Here is a 25,574-nt window from a genome sequence, read left to right on the forward strand (position 1 = left end):
CCCATGCTGATTTCTGCAGCCTCCGGGAAGAGCCAGATAGGACGCGTCTGCCCCTTTTCTTCATCTCCCTCTGGTTTACAGAAACCAGTCTGTACCAGTGGTGGTGTTCCTCCAGGACTGGGGTAAAAGTCTGATGTCGCGGTTCATGGGAAGCAAGCCTTGCTCGGTGGGATGGGGGCAGGAGCAGGGAGGCCAGAGCTAAGCCCGACTCCATGTGGGGAACATGGTCTCCATGAGGGGTCACTGGCTGGCGGGGGGCAGGGAGGGATCACACCCCAGAAAAAAAAAATCAACTTTCGTGTTCGCTATCCAGAGAGAAAGAAACACGAAATGTCCACGCGTGCACCTTTTGAACCTGAACAGGATTCTAAAATGTTACTCAGCATCTAACGCGAGGCTGATGCTCGGGAAGGATCTGCTGAATAAACCCGATTAATGAAGGGATTAGAACCCTCCTGTTCTGCACTATAGACAGGCAAGGAAAACCCAAGGGAGTCCAGGGTCATGACAGGCAGTAACACGGAACAGGAGAAGGGATGTGAGTGTAGGAAATGGGGAGAGAAAGGCCAGCACCTCTGTCCCCGAGAAATCTGGACCCGACTTCCTCAGCCCAGGGTCCTGTCTGTTAGGGGCTGACCTCAAACATTCCTACGCTGGAACGCTGACCCCAGAATGTGCCGCTGGAACACTGACCCCAGAATGTGCCATATCTGGAGATAGGGTCTTTAAAGAGGTGCTTAAGGGGGCACCGGGGTGGCTCAGTCGGTTAAGCGTCTGACTTCAGCTCACTTCATGATCTCAGGGCTCATGGGTTCGAGCTCCATGTTGGGCTCTGTGCTGACAGCTCGGAGCCTGGAGCCTGCTTCTGATTCTGTGTCTCCCTCTCTCTCTCTGCCCCTCCCCCACCACTCACACTCTGTCTCTCAAAACTGAATGAATGTTATAAAAAAAATTTTAAAGAGGTGATTAAGATAATTCGGGGTCTTGGGTAGGCCTCAATCCAAGAGGACTCATGTCCTTAGAAGAAAAAGAAAGCAGAACCCAGAGGCACACGGGAGGAAGACCATGCTGGCACCGAGGAGAAGACGTTCATCTACACGCCAGAAATGGAGGCTTCCTAAGACTCTCAGACTTCTGGCCTCCAGAGCTGTGACCAAACGCACATGTGCTGTTCAAGCCGCCCTACCCGGGGTATTTGTTACGGCAGCCTGAGCTGACTGATACACTCTCCAGCACCCACCGTCCTCCCTGGGACCAAAGGCTGTAGCAGGCCCGTTTGCTGGAAGACTGTTCCGGCCTCAGTTCTCCAACTAGCGTCGCAGCCCCATGGACAGCATGGTAAGAACCCCACACCCCAGCCGACCGGAACAGAAGGGAAGGTCCAGGTGTAGCACCTGCCCCAGAGGCTCATTATTTACGAGCACCCCACTACCAGCGCTAAGGTGGGACGCACCCCGCACAAGCTCCAAGCTCCATCGGAAAACAAAGCCTGAGGCAGGAGCCGCCCCCCATTCTGTCCTGGCCCGTCGCCAAACACAACAGCTCCTTGGCGGAACACCAAAGGGAGGCAGGCGAGGGAGAGGCACAGCGGAGGTGGAGGGTGGTCTGCAGAGCCCAGGGAGGCCCGGCAAGATCTCTCAAGTCACCCAGCTCAGCGCAGGGAGCAGAGGGGAGGCAAGGGGACACAGAGAGACAGGTGCAGAAACACCGGAAGAAAGCATCCGTCATCAGGCCCCTGCCTACAGCGACCCTCACTTACTGATCTCAGCTCAATCAATATTTACCAGACGCTTCTCCCAAGAGAGAATCCCACCTCTGGGTAAAGACCGAACAGACCTTACCTGTCAGGGGCTCGCTCCGGCTCCACTGGTTTGGCAGCCGCCTCGGCTCGACCACGAGGACCCAGGTGAGAACCAGGTGCCGGTCACGGTCGCGGGGCTCCCGCTCCCCACAGCTCCCTGCTCCGGTTCAGCCTCATGCCCGGCTCCAAAGCTGAAAAGTCAAAGAGGCCGTCACTGAACACCTTGAACTTGGCCAAACACAAATCTTCTGCTCTGCACCCAAGACTCCAGTCCTTTTGAAACAGACACGTGGAATATTTTTCTTTTCAGGGAGATTTAACTTAAAAGATTCTACAAGGAGCAGAGAAAGGAAGAGGTCCACAAGGACCAGGCTTTTTCTAGTCGGCATGTCAACCGACTGCAGGGGCAGATCCTGTCGGCGGAGACCGGAGGACACGGGGAGGCCGCCCCGCGTCCCGGGTCGCCGTCTTCCCTCGGCAGTAGAAGCAAGTGCCCCCGAGGCAGGCTGGGAACGGAACGCACAGACCTCTGCCCTCTCGCAAGGCCAAGCGTACCTAGCATTCGTGCTGGGAACCCAAATCCGAGCCCACGTCGTCATTCCCGGGGTCCTCGCAGGCTGCAACCCTCACCCCACCCCACAGAGAACCCCTTCTGTCTCAGCCCGGGTACCCGCCCTCTGGTGCCGGCAGGGAGCACGGACTGATATTCTCCACGAGGCGCACGCGCGTTCAGCGGGAAGGGGCAGAAGCGGGCAGACCCGAGGTCTGACCCCTGGCCACTTCCTTTTTCACCGCCTTATGCAACTCATCTACTGAGGGACGGGCAGGAGGGCTGTTTTAGGCTTGAAGAGGAGTGTCAGCACTAAGGCAAAGGCTGGAGGGGAGTTTCCAGTCACCAGGGTGCTCCCTGAGCCGGGCTCCTCTGCAGGCCGGTGGGGAGAGAGCCCACCTCCCCGAGGACAGTAACATATGCTGCTGAATCGTCACGTGCCGAGTGACACACACGCCCCCAACGACTCAGCAGGGAGAGGAGCACGGAGCGTTCATCACCGCTGCCGCCTCTGTGTGTCCGAGCCGGTCCCCTGCCCGCGGTGTGGGTGCCCCTGCAAGGAGAGGAGATGCCTAGACTAACCTTTCCTGATCACTCGACAGTGGAAATAAAACGTGCCCTGCTGCTGACCCGCGATGGAAGAAGTCAGACACCTAGAATTTACTAGAAAACCCACCGCAGGCGGTCCCACCAGGCACGCTGGCTGGAGATCACGCACGAGAGCCAGAGAGCCCTGGTGCCTCTGCAGGTGACACCCGGGCGAGTCGGGAGAGTCACTGAAATCACTGAGCCCGAGTCCCCAGCTCCAAAATCGACATGGAAATACCATCTCCCCCTAAGGGCTTTTACGAGGAGGAACCGAGCTGACGCATGTCAAGCTGTAGGACCCAACACACAGTAAACGCTGAACGAATGCTACATTTTCACGAATGTGACTCGGCCGGCAGCGCGCCCGTTGTCAGACGCGGAACACGCCAGCCACCTACAGGCTGTGAAGCCTACTGATGCTCAGATAGGACACTGGCCTTAGGATCGAGAGGGGCACGCAGGTCACAAAAGTACGTGGGGGCATCACACTAACACCACCTGCACACGCAAAGGCGTTTTACTAAGGGCACCTGCTGTCATCCTCGCAAAGAATTTGTAACTCTGAAAAGGATTACAGCAAGTGTATCAGGCGGGACGTCTCTAAATTCTAGCAGCTAGGTTGTCCACAAATTTAAAAAAAAAAAAAAGGTGAACAGTCAGACAAGCATGAGGGTCTCTGAAATGACAATGGGCCGGGACCGGGGACACGGACTTGGGTCACGTAACACATCCACTCCTCACACTCTGAGAGGTTTCCCATCTTTTCCAGAGAAACTCATCTTTTTCTGGAGTCTGATCCGAATGCCCCATGGCTACTTCCGGATGTAGCTCTCACACGTATGCTTTTAAATTTGCAACACACACTCGGGACGTTTGCCCCTGACCGCGGGCACCAGGGCGTCTGGCTGGCTGAGGGGGTTCGGGGGTCAGGCTCCTGGTTTCCGCTGAGGTCACGATCTCACAGTTCATGGGATCGAGCCCCACGTCAGGCTCCGTACTGACAGTGCGGAGCCTGCTTGGGATTCGCTCTCTCTCTGCCTTTCCCCACCCATGAGCTCTCTCTCTCTCTCTCAAAACAAAGAAATAAGCCTTTTTGAAGAACTATGGGCAACATAAATTAATCTATAATTAAAGAAAAACGACATCCAGTTGTTTGTTCCACCATCGTTGTCTATTCTAGGAACGTGGATATCGAACTTCCCAGCAGAGAGAACAAACACAGGACGGTTTCCGAACACGGTGAGCTGTAAGAGCTCCTGAGACGCGTCCTCACCAAGGGCAGGACCACCCGCCAGGCACAGAGAACTGCTTTAAAGAAGCCTCCAGCGCCGTGTGCGCTGGCCCATCCACACCCACGGCCGCTGTCGCCAACACCAGCAGAGCACAGCCCGACGTGCTGCCCGAGCCGGCCGCGTGCCTCACACGTACCGGCGCCCCGAGGACTCTGTGCCATTCGCGCATCAGTCCAGACAGCGCGCTGCTGCGGCTTCACGGTCAGACACGACGCGAACTTGAAATCCCACATGCGTGAACGTGGGCAAAAAACAAACATCTGGACTCACTTCCAGAGTGTTTCGGAAACAAAGGACCCCTTGATTTCTCTGTAGCATCTGTGATATCTTCCAAAAATTCCAGAGTGAGTATTAATCTTTCCATCCGTCTAGCTTCCCCGTGCTAAATATTTAGAGTAATAACAGTGACTATTTAGACATTCAACAAACCCCCACGTTCACGAGGAGGCTATTGGGCGGGTTCAGCCACACGGCTCTGGAATGAAGTCCAGGCCTTTATAAAAGGGGACAGGATAGCCTTAACTCAAAAAACTGAACTCAGCACTGTGCTGATGTCAGAGCCCGCTTGTGACAGCAAACTGAGAAAGACAGCTGGAGAAACAGATCAACGAAATGGAACTGAAGAAAGGCGAGGTTTTTTTTAAAAGAAGTCATTACACAATTTCAGAGTGCTACTGCCCAAACCTGAGGACAGCGGAAGAGAGAAGCGAGGATTAAAGCGGAAACACCGCACCTCGCGTCACTTTCAGCGGGACATGCTATTCCAGCAAGGCCACAGTTGCCCCCACCCGGCGGGCGGGATGGGCCATGAGGAAAAAGGAAACTGGGAGCAGAAGGAAGTTAAAACACAACGAGATCCCCCCCCAAATGCCAACATCATACTTTCGAACCGGTGAACACACAGGACATGTTCAGCAACGACAACCGCACAGTGACTCAGCTCCCGCGTGGCCCGTCCACCAGCAGACACTCGGCGGGGGCTCTACAGAGATGTCTAGTGGGCCCAGGACAGAGCAGCCACATCCCAAACTGGCCGCCATCACAGAAACCGACACAACTTAATCAAAACGGATGAATGGGCCACGAACAGGGTCCTCAATTCCAGGGTCAAGCAGAACCAGCGATCCCAGAACCAGTCTTCACCGTGTGGCGTCCAGGAGCCACCAAGCAAGCTCAAAGATGGGTTACCCCATGGGCCCGTGTCTGCGGCCGCCCAGACTGGAAAGGCAGTTAAGATAAGGGAGCGCCTACTTGAGAGAGGGAGGACGCTTCTCTCTACAAGTGATCTAAGGTCAGTGCCACAGCGAGGGTCAGGACAAACCCATGCACTCACAGACACGGTAACTGACCAGAGAATGGGGGAAAACGCCCTTCTCCGCAGCTGATACACACACGCGCATATTTCAGTCCAGTGCTAGCAAGAGCCCTAGGTACACCAAAGGGTATCACCACGCACTTGACGTGCTTGAGAGACCCGGGCAAATGGAAACATGCTACGTTCCTAGAGGGGAAGATTAAACACCACACAAAGACTTTGATCCTCTTAACAGTAATTAGTTTCAAACCTAAAATTAATTTTGTAAATGAAATGCAGGCATCGATCTAAATGCATTAAAACTACCAAAGTACCGTGAGATTGTCGATTGTAGCGCATTAGGGGAGACCTGCACTCACCCTATAGTAAATTATAAAGCAAAAGTAGTTAAAATAGTGTGGTACCGGCATATAGATACATGCGAGCATTCATCAGAAAGAGGACTTAGGGGAGCAGGGTGGCTCAGTCGGGAGCGTCAGCTCTTGACTTTGGCTCTGGTCACGATCTCATGGTTTATGGGATTGAGCTCTGAGTCAGGCTCTGTACTGACAGCACAGAGCCTGCATGGGATTCTGTCTCTACCCCCCTCCCACATGCGCACGTGTTTTCTCTTTCTCTCTCTCTCAACAGTAAATAGGGGCGCCTGGGTGGCTCAGTCGGTAAAGTGTCCCACTTCGGCTCAAGTCATGATCTCACGGTTCGTGGGTTCGAACCCCACATCTGGCTCTCTACTCTCAGTGTAGGGCCTGCTTTTGATTCTGTGTCTCCCTCTCTCTCTCTGCCCCCCGCCCTTGCTCACACTCTGTCTCTGTCTCTCTCTCTCTCAAAAATGAATAAATGTTAAAAATTTTTTTTAATGCATAAATAAACAAAAAGAAATTAGGGCCAGCAAGCCCAGATGACAGCAGGAATCACCACGGTTCGAGGCCCTTGGTGATACAGCGAGGTACGGTACAGAAACATGGTGTGAAAGTTGTCCAGGAAAAAAGAAAAGCCAGTGTTGTTTCCAGAGGACATTCAGGACCAGCTAAAAACCGATGTCAGCATCAAATGAGGTCACGATCCCAGAGCAACCCACACAATGGCAGCAAGACACTTACGAAGCAAGGATAAAGTAGTTTCGTTCACAGAAGCAACACAAATAATGTACTTAAGAAGCATACACAAGAGGCTCTGAAGAAAACACAGAAACTTCTGGTGACGAACCTAAAAGAAATCTGGAAGACACCAAGGCGCAGAGAACTTTCTGGAAAGGCAAGCCCTTGCAGCATGGCTCCTGCCCCAGGTGATAGGTGCAGGTGCGTGTGGGGCAGTCCTGGCCAATACCCCAGTCCGCCAGGGGCACGGGGACAAGGATGGGGACAGACACAGAAGGGTACAGAGCCCGGAACACGATCTGGGTGGAGCTGAGCATCCAGGTATGCGCGGAAAATAAGATCCAGGATAAGCGGTTACTGATGTTCAGTAAGATACGTGCAGGAGCCTCTCTGCACACCATTCCCGATAGATGGACGATTTAAACCTTACAAATGACTGAGAGAAAATACGGAAGCATAACAGTACAAAATCTGGGCGAGGAAGACCTTCCAAAGCAAGATTTTCAATCTGGAAGCCACGAAGGAAAAACCACCTCCTCTATGGCAACAAGCCCTCTCTACAAAATCAAAGGACAAGCAAAAACTTTGGGAGAACATACTAGCAACGCTATGCGGCCATCTGCATTTAGCAAATGTCTTGTTAATTAAAAAATAAGACAAGCAGGGGCACCTAGGCGACTCAGGCGGTTAAGTGTCCGACTCTTGGTTTCGGCTCAGGTCACGATCTGTCTGTGGGTTCGAGCCCCGCGTCCAACTCTCTGCTGACAGCTTGGAGCCTGCTTGGGATTCTCCCTCCCTCTCTCTCTCTCTCTCCCTCAAAATAAATAAACATTAAAAAAAAAAAAAAGTTAAGCAGCCCAAAATAAAATGGGGAGGGGACAGAAGCCAACGATTCTCAAAATGCACGTGCAAAACACACTCAACTTGAGTGGTAACCAGGGAAATAGAAGCATTGGCAACAAGGGGGCTGTAATTTGGATCCATCGTATTGCTGGAAGTCAAACACCCAGAGCCCACAGAGGGTGGGGACATTGTGGCGGGGGAGGGGGGGAGGTCAGCGGGGCTCCCCTAAGCTGCAGGCAGGCACATGCTCAACAGGCTTCAGGAAGCATCTCATGGCCTCCTAGCTCACCCTCACATGCACATGCGCACGTACACACACACACACACACACACACACACACACACACACACACACAGGCTCATACACACACGTGCATACACACACATCACTGACAGGCATACTCCCTAACATGGAAAAGCTGGAAGCAACCCATGCGCCTGTCCCTGTCCCCCCCACCTTGCTTCAGGCCACTGTGGTGGCCACCAAGTGCATGTGGCACAACCCACGAGTCCCCCATTCTCCCCTCCCCTCACACCTCACTCTCCCTCCTGCAAGCCAGCAACCCAGGAGCTCTCCCACTGCCTTCCACCAGGATGCCACTCCCACCTGACCCTGAAGCAGCCTCGGCACCTGCCGCCCCCCCATGCCCCCCCCACCCCTGGTTCAAGCTGGCAATGGGTTTCACACCCTCTCTGGAAGAATGACCCCCACCTTCCTTCCCCCTCCCCACCCAGACCCTGCTGGGGGCCCTGCCCCTCGGCCCAGGATCCTCTGGTCCTGCGGCTGAATCCCCCTGACCTCTCCCTCCATGTCTGTGTCCCCCACTGACAGCAGGAGCCCAAAGGTGCAGAACTGTGCTAAGCACGTGAAAAACTGCCCACGGGGCAGCCTGGGAACCGCTTCGCGGCTCGGCCAGCCCACGTGGAACTGGGTTTCTGGCTCAGCTCCACAGAGCAGCCTGCCTCCAGTGCCTCAGTTTCCTCGGCTATAAAATGGGAATAAGACAGCCCCACCTCTGTGCAGGGATTAGATGATGCAAATCCCAAAACATGCTTCTCGCTGAACTGGCCAAAGCTGGCCTTGACCGAGGTCCAGGCAAAGACCAAGGAGGAAAAGAGCCGAGGAGGGGGAGGGAGGTGATACTCGAGTGGAAGGGGAAAGGGACACACAACCCACATCATGTGGGTCCACGAATTCACCGGAGAAAAGAGCCCAGGAGAACACAGACCATCACTGACCCAGAGGGAGGCCACCCGATGGCCCAGAGGGCACAGGCACGACCCTCACTCTGTTCTACAGACTTCTGGGTTTGGATTTCTGTAAGAAGGCACATGAATCACTTACGTAACTGCAGAATTGATCTTTCTGGTAAAAAGTGCTTCTGTCAAGTTTCCGACCGGTGGTCTTGCTGCTTCTCCCCCTCCGTGCCTCCCCGCAAAGCCCCGCCTGAGCCCCCTGTGATGCCCAAGCGTGGTTTCCCTCCCTCAGCCCTAGAGGCTGGCTCTCCCCTCTCCACAGTCTAGGAATTCCAGAGAAATCACTGCTCTGCACCAAAAACAATGAAGCCATTAAGTGCTTCAGGCCAGTCACATGAACAGGAACAGCGCAGAAGCTTCTAGAAACGAGGAAAGACTCTGCCCCTCTTCTTTTCCTTTCTTTTCCTACCTTCCTTTCTTCTGCATTCTCTTTCTTCCCTTAGGAAGTTAGAGGGAAAAAAAACAAGGAAAGTAGGGGCGCCTGGGTGGCTCAGTCACTTAAGCGTCCAACTTCGGCTCAGGTCATGATCTCACGGTTCACAAGTTCAAGCTCCGAGTCAGGCTCTGCTGTCAGCTCAGAACCTGGAGCCTGCTTCGGATTCTGTGTCTCCCTCTCTCTCTGTCCCTCCCCTCATGTTCTGTCTCCGTCTCTCCCTCCCTCTCTCTCTCTCTCTCAAAAATAAACCTTAAAAAATTAAAACAAAAAAAAAAAGAAGTAAAAGTTGCTATTAGTTGTGGAGAAAACACGCTATGTAACTGCTCCTACAGCAATAATTTTGAGGGAGGGACCAGTGGTGGCACGTTAGGACTCCACTCCTCCTGGGGCACCTGGGTGGCTCAGTAGGTTAAGCAACTGACTCTTGGTTTCAGCTCAGGTCATGATCTCACGGTTCATGAGTTCAAACCCTCGTCAGGCTTTGCAAAGACAGCGTGGAACCTGCTTGGGATTCTTTCTCTCCCTCTCTCTCTGCATCTCCCACATCCCACTCTCTCTCTCTCTCTCTCTCTCTCAAAATAAATAAACTTAAAAAAAAAAAAAAAAGATTCCACCCCTCTTCACAGGAGAAATCTGTAGGAAACAGAGTCAGTCATGTTCGAAGCTTATCACCACTCCAGAACAGCCCAATCATGGGGCACACCCCAAAGTCCAATATTCCCCCACCTTCAGCACATAGTAGGTGAAAGACAATCACATCTCCTTCTCTGTATCGCTCAACAGATGCAGTATGTAATGACCGTGGGTTCTGGGGCGGGGGGGGGGGAGGGGGGTATTACAAATATACGTAAGGAAAAGTGGTCCTTCAGGGCAGGAATTCAAGACCTAACAGTGTCACGCTCCTCCCTGAACAGGACCTCCTCTGGCCACATGGTCACCAGCTCGGGACTCACGGGCTCGGGGACTCTCCCCGAAAGGCAGAATGTTCCAGTCAGGCACGTGGAGCCGGCTGCACACCCACTGGTCTGACCCGGGAGTCATAGGTGGCAGCCCCCAGGAGCCGACCCCTGTCGCGGACCCTGCGGCCAAGCTCAGCATCACTTAGGGCCTGAAGAACGGTTCCTACATGATCCTTTCAAGGCGCATCTCTTAGATTCCACCTCCCAGTGAGCCCATTTTGATGGTTGTCTCCTGTTCACAGATGTGACCCACGGGAGGGGGTGACCAGCACAGAGCTGACCTTCTGACATGCACTGTATCTTTCTGTCGTTCCCCGTCCACTCCCTTGTCACGTGCCAGGAGCCCGAGTATGCCTCCCAGTGACCCTGTTCCACCCTGGGACACCAGCCGAGCAAGTGGGAGCAAGCTGGGCAGGGACCCCGTGATGCTCCCTGAACCTCAGGCCACTGACCTGTGCAAGGAGGCCTCGGGCGCCCACCGGCTCCTTATGTCCGGGTCGGGAGTCAGAGCAATTTAGGTGGAGAGGCGCTCTGCTTTCCAGACATCAGACAAAGCACCTGCATCAGAGACGCTCTTGGACGGGCCATCTTCCCATCACCCGGCCCACTTACAGATGGCTGCACGGTGACAGACAGAACTCGGAGCAACGCTTGGCCATTTTCCTCGGGACACTGTGCTAAGGCTCTCATAAGCCCAGCAGTTCACGGCAGGCCCTGGACGGCTCGTGTGACCTTCTTTAACAACACGTTACATGTTTACCTTCGTCCCGAAAGTCATGACTTTCTCATTAATTCGCTCCACAAACATCCACAGAGGGCTCGCTGTGTCCTCTGTCCTAGTTAGCACCGTCAACTGCAGAGCCATCTGGAATATGGTCCCCAGCCTCGTTTCTTCGGGCAAGAGGTTCGAGACGCAGGAGTGTGACGTGACACACCTTGGTTGAGACCCCGTAAGGAAACCCACGGGAAGAAAACCAGCGTGTGACATGCGTGGCCAATCGCCGCTTTTATGAGTTCCACAAACCCTGCACACGCATGTTGAAACACGTCCCAAAAGAACTTGTTCTCAGGTGCCTGGCAGGGGACGCCCAGCTGTTGATAATCCCCGTGGGGACAGCCCTAAACAACTGCTAGCTTCTCTAAGGAATCCCAGCTATTCACACATCAATGACCAACAGCACGTCTTCCCCCTGGGAAAGTTTGCCTCCTGGACCAGAGGCAAAGGGAAACGGAGAGCCCCACACACATTCCGATGAGCAAGGGCCCCTGGGGGACCTGGTATCCCCAGCAAAAATGCTACACCAAGCCTACCTCTGAGCTCAGGTGAGTGCACCCCAAAGTCCCCAGTGTTCCTCACAGGAACAGAGTGTTGGTGACAAGGCGGGGTCTTCCCTTGCAAAGCTAATCCAGACTTCAGCTCCACCCTAAAACCCACACCAACATTCCCTTATTCCTCCTCCTGGTGATCTGAGCTATTAAAACAGTCACAACAGGCTGACTTCAAATGGTCTCCCGTCAAAATTCCTGAAGTTAATCTAAATCATTTTACAATTCCATTTCCTTCCACGACTGTGATGCCAAATGCGCAGAAAAAGGTGGGAGCCACCACACCACATAGGAGGCCTCCCGGGAAGAAAGCGGACCTAGAGACCCGAGGAGGAATCGGTCCTTCATCTTGACCAAAGCCACCCACGTCAGTGACTGGAACACTTTATCTTCGCCAACAGAGACCACGTATTCCTCACGTCCCTTGACTCTCCTTCACTCTTCCCAAGCTGGTTCCCAACCCCTGGATACGCTCTATGGCTCACCATGCACCACCTGCATGATGTAACAAATAAATATTTGGCCTTTGTCTAGTTCCTGGCACACGGTTCCTGAAACCTCCAGAGTGATGGGTGTCTCGTACGCTAATGGAGGTGGCTGGGATCCCGTGATACCTCTGAGGGTGGGAGCTGGTCACCTGAAAGACCAGGCGTGGTTAGAACATGAAACTTTCAGTGGCCCCCACCTTCATGAGCTCTGGGGAAGGGAGAGGAGCTAGAGACAGAACTAATCACAAATGGCCAACGAGTTGATCAACCGTGTGACGTAATGGAACGCCCACACATAGCCGTAAAGGACGGGGTTCAGAGAACTTCCAGGTGGGTGAGCCCTCTGGGGTGCTGGGAGGGTGGCACGCCCACGGAGGGCACAGAAGCCCCACGGGGCCCCTCCCCTGTACCCTGCTCTATGTGTCTCTTCCATCTGGCTGTTCCTGAGTTGTAGCCTTTACAATAAACCTACAAGTGTAAGTAAAGGGCCTTCCTGAATTCTGTGAAGAGTTCTAGCAAACCGTCAAACCTAGAAGAGAATCACACCCCCGATTCAGACCTATAGGGTCAGACATACGGGGGTCCTGGGCATCTTCAGCTGGCCTCTGAAGGGAGGGGGCTCTTTCTTGTGCAGCCCTTTAACCCATGGGGTCTGACGTAACTCCAGGGGGACGGTGTCAGGACTTTGAGGAACTGCAGGACACCCAGTCTGGGGAGCTGGGGCACTGGGGTCAGGAAGGGCAAACCACACATTTGGCATCAGAAGCGCTGTGAATAAGAAGTGTAACCTGACAGAGAAAAACGGGTCACACGGCCAAGACCGCCTCACCGTCGGCTTATCGTCTGTCCCACCGCACAGTCAGCCCCTGGCCGCCTTCGCCCGCCCCGACTCCGAGGCTCTGGGGTCTGAGTGCCGGCTGAGGCTGTGCTGGTCCACAGCACAGAGGAGAAATACCACTCTGCTCCCTGCCCCTCTCAGCTCACCTTTGGAGCCTCAGCCACAAAGTGCTGGTCTCGGGGCGCCTGGGCGGCTCAGTCGGTTAAGCGTCTGACTCTTGATTTCAGCTCAGGTCATGATCTCACAGTTTCGGGAGTTCGAGCCCTGTGTTGGACTCTGTGCTGACAGTGCAGAGCCTGCTTGGGGTTCATTCATTCTCTCTCTCTCTCTCTCTCTCTTTCTCTCTCTCTGTCCTTCCCAAACTTGCACTGTCTCTGTCACTTTCAAAATAAACTTAAAAAAAAAAAAAAAAAAAAACACAACAGGGGTGCCTGGGTGGTTCAGTCAGTTGAGCGTCCGACTTCCGCCCAGGTCATGATCTCATGGTTCGTGAGTTTGAGCCCCGCATTGGGCTCTATGCTGACAGCTCAGAGCCTGGAGCCTGCTTCGTATTCTGTGTCGCCCTCTCTCTCTGCCCCTCCTCTATTTGTGCTCTTCTCTCCCTCTCTCTCTCTCAAAAACAAATAAACATTTAAAAAACTTAAAAGTAAATTAAAATTAATTCTTTTTTTTAAAGTGCTGGTCTCACTCTTGTTCCCAAGCGCTCTGGGGGGGGGGGGGGGGCAGGGGGAGTGACACCGGTCTCTGATTCCTCTGCAGACACTTGACTTCCCCGTGGGGAAACAGGACTGTGGCCAGAACCTCCGCCCTGCATATCTGGGTACCCAGTGGCAGCAGGTGCACAGTACAGGCTCCACAAAAAAAAGGGAGGGGGGCACAGTCACCAAACCGCCCCACACGGTTCGGTGACTCAGGCTGGGCTGAGCCGCCATGCACTTCTGAGGGCACACCGGGGTCCCCTGGAGGCCGCGCTGACACAGGGCTGGCTGCAGACACAGGGTCGAGAACCCAGCAGCCTTCGACTAAGCCAGATCTTCACGGGATTTGCAAAATGTAAAACGAAGTCACTCTCCTCCACACACGGCTGTTTTTTTTCTTAAGAGGTAGTCCTTCTGTGCACATAGAACAGGTTGATTCTCCTTTCCACGGAGGAATAAATAGTTTGTCAATCTGTCTTCATTTCTAAAGCGGCAAGTATCACAAAACACGCACTCTTGGAGGTCGCTGGTCACTTCTAAGGCTGTCCAGCGGGTCCTGGGAGCAAATGTGTGAGAACCAGAGCCCCTAAGCTCCACCAGCCCTGGGGTCGTCCCTCCCGGGGACAGCGGCTTCACTGGGCACCCAGGACTTGAATGTACACCGGGGACAGTCCGCATGGGGACCTCCTGCTATCTCTGATGCTCTGCATGGAAAGCCTCAGCTCCGAGCCAGACTCCTTAGAGACTTCATCATTCAGGAAAGATTTTCTGAGTTTCAGACTGTTAACCGGAAGCCGTGTAAATAAAGGAGGGTATCCCCTCCCAGGGGGCAGATCTGAGGGGGAAGCCCGGGGGGGTCATCACCTTTGAAAAGTATCTGCTCAACCGTGCTCCCTGTGAAAAGTATCTGCTCAACCATGCTCCCTGCAGGATTCTGGCAAGATGCCCGGCTGGAAGTCATTCCGAAGGTTCTTCCCTGCCTCCTGGATGAGCCGGGAAAGAGTCAGAGGGGGAATGTCACATGTCCTGTATTTCCAGTTTTCTACCTATCTGCAGGGAGCTGCAGGACAGACAGCCTCCCCGGGGCTCCTGGCCCTGCAGATGCCTGAACCCCACCATCTCCCATGAGAAGCCGGGGCCTGACCTCCACTGTGCCCTTAGCGCCCAGGGACTGATCTCCCCCGACACATTCTCAGTGACGTCGGTCCTGGCTGCTTGTCTAAACTATCCAACGTGAGTCTCCCTCTCTCTCTGCTCTTCCCCTGTTCACACTCTCTCTCTCAAAAATAAAGATTTTTTTTAAAAATTTAAAAAAGGCGAGGGGGCACCTGGGTAGCTCAGTTGGTTGAGCCTCTGACTTCATCATCTCACAGTTTGTGAGTTCGAGCCCCGTGTCGGGCCCTCTGCTGACAGCTCAGAGCCTGGAGCCTGCTTCAGATTCTGTGTCTCCCTCTCTCTCTGCCCTTCCTGTATTCACACCCTGTCTCTCTCTCTCTCTCAAAAATAAATAAAGGTTTAAAAAAAATTTTTTTAACTGTCCAACGTGGGAGGCCAGAGCCCGTGGCCCGAGGTGGGGACACGCTGTAGAGGACAGGAAGGGACTGTGTCTCCCAGGCTCCAGAGCTTCCAGACAGTGCCCCCAGGCTCACCCGCTGCAGGATTACCCGGGACTGAGCACACGCTTAAGGGGAAAGAGGATCTATCTCTGACCTGAGAACGTGAGATTGACTCTTCTAAATGGGGCAAGGACCTTCATAAGGCCTTTTATTTCTATCCGGAAGGACCCGCGACGGCACGGGGTCGGCTAAAGGAAAGAAGCCGGTGCAGGAAACTTTCTGTCCTCACCTCTGCAAGCCAAAATGGACCCTGAGAGGCATTTAAAAACTCAAAGGAATTCACGTGGCCCGTGGGTGCCCTGAAACGTGGTACTAGAGATAACAGAGCCTCAGTGAGATGGTGTGATGGACAGAGATAACCATCCAATGACCTCGGACATTCTGAGAAATAAAAAAGGAGTATGACTGTGAGAGGCGTGTGTGAGAGGGAAACTCCGTTGCCCATCTCCGGAAGGCCACTCAAAACCCAAGGTCTCGGCTGCAACACTCAAAACCACAAGGCGGCCCCCACACCTGGGAACAAAGGTGAACGGATACCCCAGGGCAAAGTCGCATTACCCGTGTTACCAAACTTCGCAGCCTCTTGACCATTCTGAATCCAAGAGCCTCTGGACTGCTAAGAACCCAGGATCTTTCCTGAAAAACTCCCCCAGGGAAAAGAAATTAAATGTCTTTTGAAGACCTACTATGTGCCAGGCACTGTGAAATGAAGTTACTCATTTTCCTTTAGTATTTAAAATGTAGGGGCGCCTGGGTGGCTCAGTCGGTTAAGCATCCAACTTCGGCTCAGGTCATGATCTCACAGTCCGTGAGTTCGAGCCCCGCGTCAGGCTCTGTGCTGACAGTTCAGAGCCTGGAGCCCATTTCAGATTCTGTGTCTCCCTCTCTCTCTGCCCCTCCCCTGTTCATGCTCTGTCTCTCTCTGTCTCAAAAATAAATAAACGTTAAAAAAAATTTTTTTAATAAAATAAAATAAAATAAAAATAAAATAAAATAAAATAAAATAAAATAAAATAAAATAAAATAAAATAAAATGCGGAGGGGTGCCCGAGTGGCTCAGTCAGTTAAGTGTCTGACTCTTGATTTCGGCTCAGGTCATGACTTCACGGTTTGGGAGATCGAGCCCAGCATCACACTCCACACAGACAGAGCAGAGCCTGCTTGGGATTCTCTCTTCTCTCTCTCTCTCTCTCTCTCTCTGCCCCTCCCCTGTTAGCACTCTTTCTCAAACTAAACAAATCAACTTTAAGAAAAGAAAAGAAAATGCTGAGAGCAAAGAATCAACATGCTTGGATGGGGTCCTGCCTCTTATCACACATGTCCCCATTTGTTCAAGCTGGTGGGTCTTTGGTGGGAACACGTCCCTTCTCCCCAGCACTGAGAGGAACAAAGGAAGATCCATGAGTGAGTACACGTGTCAGTAACCCTCCCTCTTGTGCCCACTTGACCCTGAACGAGGCCTGTGACCTGGAGGGTTCCCAGTTCCCATCTACAGAAGGGAGACTCTCTCCCTCGCTTGCGAGATCGTCCTGACGGTCAAAGGCAACCCCAGTAAGCTCAGCACTAGGCAGCACGCTGTCACTGTCTTGTCCAAGCAGTTTCTGGAGTCGCGCAAGAAAATGCACACACCTCTCCACTCCTTCGGCATAGCAACCGCGAGACTACGCCATCAAGAGCACCGTCACAACCAATTCAAGTTTCAGCGTTTTGTAAAAGGTTCTTCTAAATATAACTTACTCCACAAACGTTCACACCTAAGCAGTGTTCTCTAAAGCATTAGTAACGAGAAACAAAGGGCATTCTAGAGAAACGCAGGACAAAAAGCTGCAAGACGTATATACCCCCCTCCCAAAAAACACACACAGGGGCGCCTGGGTGGCGCAGTCGGTTAAGCGTCCGACTTCAGCCAGGTCATGATCTCGCGGTCCGTGAGTTCAAGCCCCACGTCGGGCTCTGGGCTGATGGCTCAGAGCCTGGAGCCTGTTTCCGATTCTGTGTCTCCCTCTCTCTCTGCCCCTCCCCCGTTCATGCTCTGTCTCTCTCTGTCCCAAAAATAAATAAACGTTGAAAACACACACAGAGACTGGCAAAATGGCCAGTCTTGGTAACTAAATGCAAATAAATTAAACTCTCAAAAAGGCAGAGGCTGACAAGACGCAGAAAAATAAAGACACATCAGCCAACAACATGCTGTGTCCAAGGGACTCCCTTTGGAGCAAAAGACACAATCGGGTTCAAAGTGAAAAGACAGAAAACGATTATTTTCCATTAACAGTGACAAAGAGGGGCACCTGGGTGGCGCAGTCGGTTAAGCGTCCGACTTCAGCCAGGTCACGATCTCGCGGTCCGTGAGTTTGAGCCCCGCGTCGGGCTCTGGGCTGATGGCTCAGAGCCTGGAGCCTGTTTCCGATTCTGTGTCTCCCTCTCTCTCTGCCCCTCCCCCGTTCATGCTCTGTCTCTCTCTGTCCCAAAAATAAATAAAAAAAACGTTGAAAAAAAATAAAAAAAAAAAAATCAGAGCTCTAAAGTGTACCAGGTTAACCAGAGCAGCAATGAAGGGAGAAAGTTCTACAATAACAGGTGGAGACTTTGATAGTCCACTTTCAGTAAGGACGGAACCAGATCAAGAACAGGGCACAGCCAACACTGTCGACCCACTGGACGCCACAGACCTCCGCGTGACGCTCCACTCAAGCACAGCAGGACACATGTGGTTCTCACGTGCACATCCTCCAGAATAAACCTAACGTGTCGGGCCACAAAATGAGCCCAACCAAGACTGAAGTCATAAAAGTACATCTGTCGTAATCACAACAGGATGAAAATAGATATCCACAGAAGTGGAAACTCGAAAATTCAAAAATACATGGGAACTAACACATCCTTTAAAAACCAGCGGGGCTGGGGCGCCTGGGTGGCTCAGTCGGTTGGGCATCGGACGTCGGCTCAGGTCACGATCTCACAGTTCATGGGTTTGAGCCCCGCGTCGGGCTCTGTGCTGACCAGTTCAGGGCCTGGAGCCTGCTTCGGATTCTGTCTCCCTCTCTCTCTACCCGTCCCCTGTTCATGCTCTGTCTCTGTCTCAAAAATAAATAAATGTTAAAAAAAAAAAAATTAAACAAAACCCTTCTCAAACTATTCCAGAAGACTGAAGGAGGGAACACGTCCCCACTCACTCTCGCCAGCATCACCCTAACGCCGAGGCCAAACACGTTCCAAGGAATCCGTACGGCAACATCGCTGATGAACGTTGACCCAAAATTCCTCCACAAAATACGAACAAATCGAATTCAGCAGCATATTAGAAGGATAACACACCTGACCAAGTGGGATTTATTCCAGAAATGCAAAGATAGGCCAATGCACAAAAATCAATCAACAGAATCCACCACTTTAATAGAATGAAGGAGAAGAAAACAAGATTGTCTCACTTGATGAAGAAAAAGCACTTGACAAAATTCAATACCCTGTCATGATAAAGACACTCAACAGACTAGGAAACAGAAGGGGTCTTGGTCTGTTCAGGCTACGGGGACAAAGTATCACAGCCTGGACAGTTTATATACAACAGAAATGTACCACTCAGAGTTCTGGGAGCTGGGAGTCCAAGAGCAGGGAACCAGCCACATCGAGTGAGGGCTCCATTCCCGGTCATGGTCACGATCACGGTCACAGACTTCTCGTTGTGTCTTCACAGGCCAGAAGGACCTAGAGAGCTCTGTGGGATCTCTTTCACAAAAGCACTAATCCCGTTCGTGAGGGCTCCACCCTATGGTATCCAAACTGGAAAGGAAAAACTCAAGTTATCTGTATTCCCAGATGATGTGATTTTATATGCAGAACACTCTAAAGATTGCAGACACACACACACACACACACACACACACACACACACACACAAACTATTAGAAAGAATAAATAAATTCCTCGAGGTTATAAAATATAAAATCAACATGTGGAAATCAGTTGTTTTTCCATACACAGACAACAACCCAAAAATGAAATTAAAATAATTCCAGGGGAGCGTGGGTGGCTCAGTCGGTTAAGTGTCTGGCTTCAGCTCAGGTCATGGTATCACGGTCCGTGAGTTTGAGCCCTGCATCGGGTTCTGTGCTGACAGCTCAGAGCCTGGAGCCTGCTTTGGATTCTGGGTCTCCCTCTCTGCTCCTCCCCCACTCATGCTCTGTCTCTCTCTCAAAAATAAATAAAAACATTTAAAGAAAAAAACAAAAACAAAATAATGCAGGCCCTGTCAAAACCCCACCAACGTTTTTTGCAGAAATATAAAAAGGTGCCTAAAATTCATATGGATTCTCTTCTCAAGGTACCCCAAAAAGCCAAAACAATACTGGAAAAGATCAAAGTTGGAGCACTCATACTTCCTGATCTCAATCTTACCACAAAGCTACAGGAATCAAAACAGTGTGATCCGGCGTAAGGACAGACACACAGACCAATGGAATAAGACAGAGCGCCTAAAAACCAATGCTTGCATAAATGGTGGTTGATTTTTAACAAGGGTGCTAAGACCATTCAGTGGGGAAGGACAGTCTTTTTAACAAATCACTCTGGGAAAGCTGGATATGCACATACAAAAGAAAGAAAGAAACTTGTACCTCATAAACAAAAGTTAATTCAAAGTGGATCATAGTCCTAAATGTAAGATCTAAAACTATGCAACTCTTGGAGAAAACAGGGAACATCCTCACAACACTGGATGTGGATAGGAACAATGTCTTAGGACACTGAAAGAAAAGGAAACAAAAGAATAAAATAGATACACTGAACTTCACCAAAATTAAAAACTGCGCATCCAAGCACAAAGGAGCAAAATGATAACCCACAGAAAGGGACAAAATAGTTGCAAATCATATACCTGATAACGGATTAATAACCAAAATATATAAAGAGCTCCTACAACTCAACAACAAAATGCAAACAGAAACCACAATGAGATACCACTTCACACCTATTAGGACAGTTATTATTTTTTTATAGAATCAGAAAATATCGAGTATTAATGACAATGTGGAGGAAATGGAACACTTTGTCCTCTGCTGATGGGAATGCAAAATGGTGCAGCCGTGATGGAAAAGTCTGACAGTTCCTCAGAAACACTAAAAATGGGATTACCGTAAAATCCCGCAATTCTACATCCAGGTATATACGAAACAAATTTGAAAGCAGGGACTCAAACAGGTACTTGTACACCCATGTTTGGAAAAGCACTACTCACAATAGCCAAAATGTAAAAAGAACCAAATACCCATCAACAGTTGAATGGATAAACCAAAGATGGTGTGTACGTGCAACAGAACATTGTTCAGCCATAAACAGGAAGAAACTCTGCCACAATACAGGCGAGTCTTAAAAACTTCATACTAAATGAAAGAAGCCAGGCACAAAAACCCCATAGCATGTGAACCCATTCATAGAAATAGATATAGACGGGAAAAAAGTTAGCGGTTGTCTAGGGGTGGGTGGGGGCGACGGAGTAATAACCAGAGGGCACAGGGTTTCCTTGTGAACTCCCGAGTTGTTCTCAAGTATACTGGTGGTGGCTGTGCACACGAGTGAATACAGTAACTGAGTATGATATATATGTGTCTACACATGTACACACGCACATATCTGTGAACCTACTAATTATAACTGATGTGTACCCTTTAAATTCAATTGGGTAAATCGTACGGCATTGTGAATTATATCTACATAAAGCTGGTTTTTTTCCAAAAAAGGGAGGACTCGGGGCACCTGGGTGGCTCAGTCAGTTAAGCATCCTACCCTCGGTATCGGTTCAAGTCACGATCTCACGATTTGTGGGTTCGAGCCCAGCATCAGACTCCACGCGGACAGTGTGGAGCCCGCTGGGGATTCTCCGTCTCCCTCTCCATCTGCCTCTCTCTCTCCAAATAAGTAAATAAACAACAAAAATATGCATATTAAATAATAAAAAAGATTGTCAAAAATAAAAAATTAAAATTAAAAAAATATTTTTACAAAGGGAGGAGAGGACTCTCTGAAGGACCAGCCCTGTGACAAAGTCAGCCCTAAAATTTGGAACCACCATAATTTATCCTCCTCTTGGGGTGCTGCACTCAGTCTCCTGCAAGTTCTGCCACAAGAAACAAGGTTTATTTACCCCGACATTTCCCAGCCCCTCTGTGGCATCCGCGGGCCCTTGGGAAAGCACTAAGCTGTCCAACATCCCCTTGAGCGCAGGACACGCTTGACAAAGGCCGACAAAGGAACGGCATCCAAAGCCCCATGGGCTCCGTCACTGTCCGTCCACCAGTGCTGGGCAATGAGGGTAGGCGAGAATACAAGAATTCCAAAAGGGCCATTATCCCAGGAAAGCTCTTGCTGGTGAAAGTTTTCAAAAGGTAGAACAAAGAAGAGCTGGTCACACCGTGCGGCCTCACAGAACAGAGACTCCCAGAGGAGTAAGACCTGAGTGGCTTCCACATCACCTCCGCTAACGGGGAACGAGAGCCCAGCCCACCTCCCAGGGGATGGCAGAGCTCAGGCTGGCAGAGGACAGGCGACCTCCTGGGGACTTCAGCAGCGTCTCTCTGTGCTGCTTGGGGTCCTGGGGTTTCCAAGCTCGACGGGACACGGACCGTGCCGTCCTATGATGCAGACAGGTAGGGCATCTGGACCGTGCGAGATTCAAAAGGGTTCCACCTTTTCAGTTTTCTCTCATCGTAAACAAAAGAAAAACCACCGAGTAAAAGCCACGGGGACCCAAGTAAATGTCAACGTAGGACTCCGTGCCAATATGAAAAATTGGAATAAAGTAGGGGCACGTTTAAGAATGCCACTTACAAGTGGGCTCCCTGGGAGGCACAGTCAGTGAAGCGTCCCAACTCTTGATCTCGGCTCAGGTCATGATCTCACTGGGGGTGAGTTCAGGCCCCACGCGGGACCCTGCGTGGATGGCTCGGAGCCTACTTGGGATTCTCTCTTTCCTTCCCTCTGCCCCTCCCCAACTTGTTCTCTCTCTCTCTCTGCCTCTCTCCCTCAGAATAAATAAACTTAAAAAAAAAAAGAAAAGAAAAGAAAGAATGCCACGTACAACAATGCAGGGCACGTCACTGAAAAAGTTCTGGCAAAATTCCCGATTAAGTAACAGCATTAGTAATAGTAGCCCTTACAGCGTTAATTTTAGAGAAGAAACCAAAGACAAGATGGCACACACATATTAAGAGCTAAGCACACAAAGTGTGGCTCTGAGCGGCAGCACGAGGACGGCCTGCCTGGGAGCCGCACCCCAGACTTTCCGAGGTACAATCCGCATTTTTACAAGATCCCTGGGCAACTCATGGGCACATTTAAGTCTAAGTACTGTTTGCAGACACTGTTAATACTGAACTTGTGTCAATACAAACACTTGCCAGCTCCCTCCGGGAAGGTAAGTGAAAAATACGCTGGTGTCGCTTCTTTGTTGCCAAGCCATGCATCCCTCGCTGCTCGCTGTCCCTTCCTCCACAGACGTCAAGGATCTTGAACGTGAGCGGGGCAGCCGTGGACTGAGGAGTCACGCCAGCTCCTCAAACACCTGCTGAACCGTCCAGAACACCCCTGGAGAGACCCTTCTCCTGCTTAAGTGCTGCCCAAGCGCTGAGAGCTTCCAGCCGTCCTCGGGGAAAGCAAATCATGGGAGCCCAGGCCCCAGCACCGCTTCTGCACAGAAGTTAACTGAGAGGAGAAACAAGTTCATCGTCGATGACCTAAAGGTCCCATCCGTGCACTTAGGGCCGTCCTCCCTCCCTGACATCAGACTTGAGCCGGGAGCATCTGGAGCTCGGCTCTGACCCTCTTCCACGTGCCTGCAGGCAACGCCCCACAGACCAGGAAGGTTCTGGAGAGCCTGGACTCCCTGCCCAAGGAGACAAAGAAAAGGGAGGAAGAAGCAAGCGGATACAGCATACACCCACTGGCCCCCTAGGCCCCCTACTCAGCAATTTCCTGTCCCTCTAATTCAGCCTCCACCAAAGCCCACGCCCCACGGGAGGAGGGAAGGAGAATGTTCTCCCTGAATTGATCAGAATAAGCCTTCGTAGAAAGGGTTCAGGGACTTGTAAGGTTTGGGATGGGTGGGATGGGTTAGGACACCAACCCCAGTGAATTCCATGAAACATGAGTAAATATGGGCACATCACACCGATTTTGGATCTGATGTGTGGCCGTGTTAACTGCGGGCGCTGGGCGGGGCTGGTGGAGCCCTGGAGCCTACACAGAAACAAGAAAGGCCACACAACAGCCCCTTCTCACATCCTCTCCCAGCCCACCCCACCCTGAGGCCCACAGGGCTCAGACTACCCCAACGCCACCCCTCGCTCTGCCCTTGACCTTCTGATCAGGCAAGAATTCTGGCAGGTGGGAGCTGCCAAGTTCCTGACCCAACTGGGGGTCCCAAGCCTGGAACACAGATCCTGAACGGCGGGGACTTCTGCACCACGCACCACTTCTCCAGCTGTGTCCCCGTATGAGTCACCTGGCTGCTTCCCAAAGGTGGGAGACCCCAGACCGCAGCTCTGCAAGCCAGGTCTCCCGCATCGGAGCAAGACCTGGGGGCATGCACAGAGGGGCGGGGACCCTGAAACAGGAGGTGCAGAGGTCACCACCTGAGAACCCCTGGTTTCTCCTAACATCAGTCCTCCACCTGGGCATCTCAGAGCATCGCCTGCCGTCTGAAAGGAAGGTACACCTGTTCCAGTCCGCGCGGATTTCCTAAGACACTCTGACCACGGCCCAAGTCCACACCCCAAGAGGCTGCCCGGCTTCTGCGGGACCATCAGGGTCAAGCATCAGTGAATCTGGACGGTAGCAAAAAATGTCACCAAACGCCAAAATCTAAAAGATGTGATGTTCTCTGAAAAGTTTGGACACGCAGCTCTGGGTGGAACTTAAGTGACGCCAGTGGGTGCCAGGAAGCCTTCGAGAATGCCGAGGCGTCATGCACGCTTATATTCCCTCCTCCTGGGGTCCCTCCCACCCCTGTCAAAGCAACAGTGAAATCACTGTACCTCCCGTGGGCCGCGCCCTGCAGCGGTTAGCACACACCCCACCCCACCCCGCCTCCACCCTCCAAGGCCCTGAGCTCCATCCATTTCGGGGGCTCCGGGCACGGGGCGCGCAGCAAGGGCCCCCAAGCCAGCGGCGCACTAACACCCCCTACGGTGAAACCGTGCTTCCCCATGTGGCCGCCTTGCACCCCAAACCTGAACTAAGCGTTCCTCCGTGGGTCTTCACCCCCCTTGTGCCCCAGAGTGCCAGAGGAGAGGAAAACCAAGTCCTCCTCCCAAGGCCCACCCTCTGGCCCCACCCAACACTCCTGGGTGACAGCTGGGCGGGGACCACCCAGCAAATGACACGGGACATAAAGGAGCAGAGACACGCTGTGGGACTGAAGGCAGTGCCTGGTCCCTCGGTTACTTGTAACCAGACTCAGGTTCAGCACAGGCCAGACCCCGCGGTCGCCGGCCACCTCTCACGCTTATGGGGATCCGTGAGGGTAGGCGCCCACTTCATCCTCACTAGGCTGGGGAATGAGGGGTCCGGCCGTGCACACAGCAGCCTCCCCAGACAATAGCTGCTGTGTGTGGGCGTCTCTTGTCGACACCCTGGCAGGGACTCCTGCCATCCCCCCCCCCCCACCCAGCAGATGGCAGGTGATCAGAGGGGCAATCAATGTGGGGAACAGGTGACCTGACTGTGCTTCTCAGAGAGAGGGCCAGGAAGCGCCACCTGCGTTTGCAGCCATGTGCTGAACTAATTCAAGCTGTGCCGTCTCCCCAGCGTGTCACGCTCTCCCCTCATCGGTGGAGGAGGCGGGTTTGGACAGAAGGACACACGTCACAATGTGTTGACCTGCGGTTTTGCTACCAGACCGTACGTGTCGGTGGGGTTTAAGCGGAGTCCAGGCAGGCCTCGGTATCTGTCCGTAGCAGAGAAAAAGGGCCAGTTTCCCCGGGGCAAACCCTTATCTGTCCACTTCTCCAGCTGGCGCCCACGCCCCCCTGCCTACCGCTTGGCCAAGAGATAGCGGACGGCTTATCTGGGTACGGTTATTACTTGTTACATATTAAACAATTTAAGTTAGAAACGGTTACATAACATCACCCGCCAGCTGAGACCCAGGGGCTGTGGGTTCCCGGACTCCCACTGGGCAGCAGGAGACCGGGCTGGCCGGGGACGGCGCTTCTAAGACCACACAGCCACTCAGCACCCCCAGGCCACCAAAGAGCACAGCGAGAACAGAGAGCTGACCACTGGCATCTTTTCTGATCACCCGGGGCCGGGCCCTGCCTGGCCAACGTGCAGGTGAAGACCACAGGGTCACTGCAGCACTGGGCCCCAGTGAATCCACATCCGTAGTGGCATTGGGTGGGAGACAGAACTCGGGGCAGGCCGCACAGTGTGCAGCGTGGGAGACAGAACTCGGGGCAGGCCGCACAGTGCACAGAG

General features: G+C 52.4%; 1 protein-coding gene across 6 annotated transcripts in view; it reads right to left on the reverse strand.

The window, feature by feature from the left end:
• Window positions 1–25,574, reverse strand: part of GRB10 (growth factor receptor bound protein 10) — a 183,757-nt gene that overhangs the window by 148,562 nt on the left and 9,621 nt on the right. For all 6 annotated transcript variants that reach the window (XM_023250176.2, XM_045052136.1, XM_045052138.1 and 3 more), the window contains exon 2: window positions 1,842–1,992. The gene's annotated coding sequence lies outside the window, so the exon portion shown is untranslated. The remainder of the gene's footprint in view (window positions 1–1,841; window positions 1,993–25,574) is intronic.

The sequence above is a fragment of the Felis catus genome, chromosome A2 (assembly GCF_018350175.1).
Source record: "Felis catus isolate Fca126 chromosome A2, F.catus_Fca126_mat1.0, whole genome shotgun sequence".
NCBI classification, from domain to species: Eukaryota; Metazoa; Chordata; class Mammalia; order Carnivora; family Felidae; genus Felis; species Felis catus.